Here is a 2,557-nt window from a genome sequence, read left to right as displayed (position 1 = left end):
TAATATAAAGTAGGTACGTACTAATTACTTCTGACCCGCTAATATTTTACGACTCGCGCGACAATATTATCGTTTGATTACATCACAACAAGCTAACAATATAATTTAATGTGGATAATATGTATTCGCATGCATGCGTGTGTTACATTAGTAAACTGTTAGCTTGTTACACTAAATTCACTCATACGAGTCATCAATAAACATTTATTCACGGCATTTTACGCTATACGATTGGCTTTGTAAGATGCAAATAGAAAAAGTCGATTACATATTCAATAGCAAATCTATGCAATGGTGGAATTAAACAACAATTCTAACGATAGAGAATTTACCGAATGTTTAATGTCTACGGAAAAGTATTGACGTTAATATAAGGTAAAAGCCAACAGTTAAAGTTCGCTCCACGTTCGTTTAACGACATTGCATGTGTATTAATCATTTATATATATATATATTTGGTAAATATGCATAGAAGGTCAGTACTCATTAATTTTATCGCCACTTAAATATGTTGTAAAGAAGGTCTTTCTGAGTAATTCTACGCAAGAAAAAAGTGGGGGACAAGATTGGTTTCGAAGATGTAACAAATTAAAGTTTCACAATTTTCATCCTAAAAAATGTAATTTATTGATACATAGACAGTGTAGGCGAAGGTGGGTGGGAGTGGGATAAACCTCGCTTCGTGTGGAAAGTTGCAAGCATGTGGAACCGTACAATAATGAAGAACAACAATTTATCCTTTTGTCATTGTTAAAACAGAGAGAATACTTTATACATATACTTTTTAAAATATAAAATTGTATGTATACTTTTCAATATACTATTTTCTGCTTTAACAAATTACTTTAAGCATTTTCAAACGATGCGACTTTCTACACGAATTAAGGTCCCCCCTTATCCACCCCTGCTTGCGGGGGAAGGGTGGTAGCCTACACGTGTACTGTCTATACACACATATCAGCAAAATACTTTTCTTAAAACTAATGTTACTTTATAATATCTAAAAAAAAGTAATAAAATTGTGAAACTTTAATTTGCTATTTCTTCTAAACCAATACTGTCCCCCACTTATTTCTTGCGTAGAATTACTCAGAAAGATCTCCCCTACAATATTTAAGTGGCGATAAAATTAGTGAGTACTGGCCTTTTATGCACATTTACCATATATTTAATATGTAATGTAAATTATTAAAATATACATAAGAAATGATTGCGACAATATTATTATATGTAACCGATATTTCTTAAAATATTTTACTATAAAACAAATTTCGCATTAATGCTACGTGAAAAATAAATTATGATAAACTCCGTTTTCTTTAACATTTAACTGACATAGGTTTGTAATGTAGAAATTCTTTTTTTGCGTTATAATTATCTTTCCCTAATATACAAATATATCATATCTAGCATGAATTTTAAAAAATAAAAAAAATTATTTTCTACAGTATGTTTTGTTTTCAGAACATACGTCGCGTGATTAACATATAACTTTAAAATTAAGATTTAATAAATATAACACTGTAATATTTTTTATCTGACAAAATTAACCCTTCGCCCGTAAACTGGGTCATAAATGGCACAAGCCGAAATTCAAGATAGAATACCGCCGAAATGAAAAGGGGGGGGGGGACTTGCCGTCCCTCGTAAAAAAAGTAGGTAGTGGGGAGAACTCATGCCCAAAGTTTCGTTGGAATTCGCCAGTGTGTGCTTGACCAGCAGCGAGTCAAAGTGCGTCCAGTGCCACTATTGACCCAGTTTACGGACAGTGCCAGACTTTCGTGCAAGTAAGTAAAATTAATTTAACGTCATTTTCATATTACTACAGTTATTTTTAACTTATATAAGTGATATTTTTTTATGATTGTGTATATTATATATACCTATAACCTCAAAATTTGAGTGGATGAAAACACGTGTAAAAAGAAATTACATGTACTTTCAGGGTACAATGGATGATCAAGCGACAAATATCAGATATTATTTACGAGAAAGACGATTTTATATGATTTTTTAATAAAATAATGTAAAAATTACGTTAAAAGTCTTATTTCTCCTTAACCCGAAAAAGGCCATTTTCAATCCTCAGAATAATTATACTTTTTAAAAATGACCCATATACAGAATTTTTTTCTTGAAAGTACACATATTTAACTATAAAACCTCGTTGGAATTTTTTATTTTGATTTAAAACTCAATGAGATATGATTTTTTTAATAAAAATGGATTTTTATCAATTTTTTGCATAAAGAATTATTTATAAACAATTTATCTTATAATGAATCGCTAAATAAACTTTGGGATTATAAAATAGGATAGTATACAAGTATTACAGAATTTTTTCAGATTTTTTGAACACTATTTACTAGGTCAAAATAACGACAGGACATTTATGACCCAGATTACGGACGATGCCAGTCAAATTATAGTTTACGGGCGAAGGGTTAATTGGTTGATTACTACGATAAAGCTATCAAAAAATTATTGTAAAAAAATTATAACTAACAATCTCATCATCGATAGACATGACTGATTGTGTGAAATATATGACTATTAA

The 2,557-nt window shown here is 30.1% G+C and overlaps 1 long non-coding RNA gene across 1 annotated transcript; it reads left to right on the top strand.

The window, feature by feature from the left end:
* Positions 1 to 1,571: 1,571 nt before the first annotated feature.
* On the top strand, positions 1,572 to 2,036 carry LOC112465023. Its single transcript, XR_003041972.1, has 2 exons — positions 1,572 to 1,787; positions 1,946 to 2,036. It is a non-coding gene; the product is annotated as an uncharacterized LOC112465023 (long non-coding RNA).
* The last annotated feature ends 521 nt before the right edge of the window (positions 2,037 to 2,557 follow it).

This window comes from Temnothorax curvispinosus, unplaced genomic scaffold, assembly GCF_003070985.1.
Source record: "Temnothorax curvispinosus isolate PA1 unplaced genomic scaffold, ASM307098v1 QBEX01014833.1, whole genome shotgun sequence".
NCBI classification, from domain to species: Eukaryota; Metazoa; Arthropoda; class Insecta; order Hymenoptera; family Formicidae; genus Temnothorax; species Temnothorax curvispinosus.
Note: the sequence above shows the minus strand (reverse complement) of the source record. Positions and strands in the feature narration are given on the sequence as shown.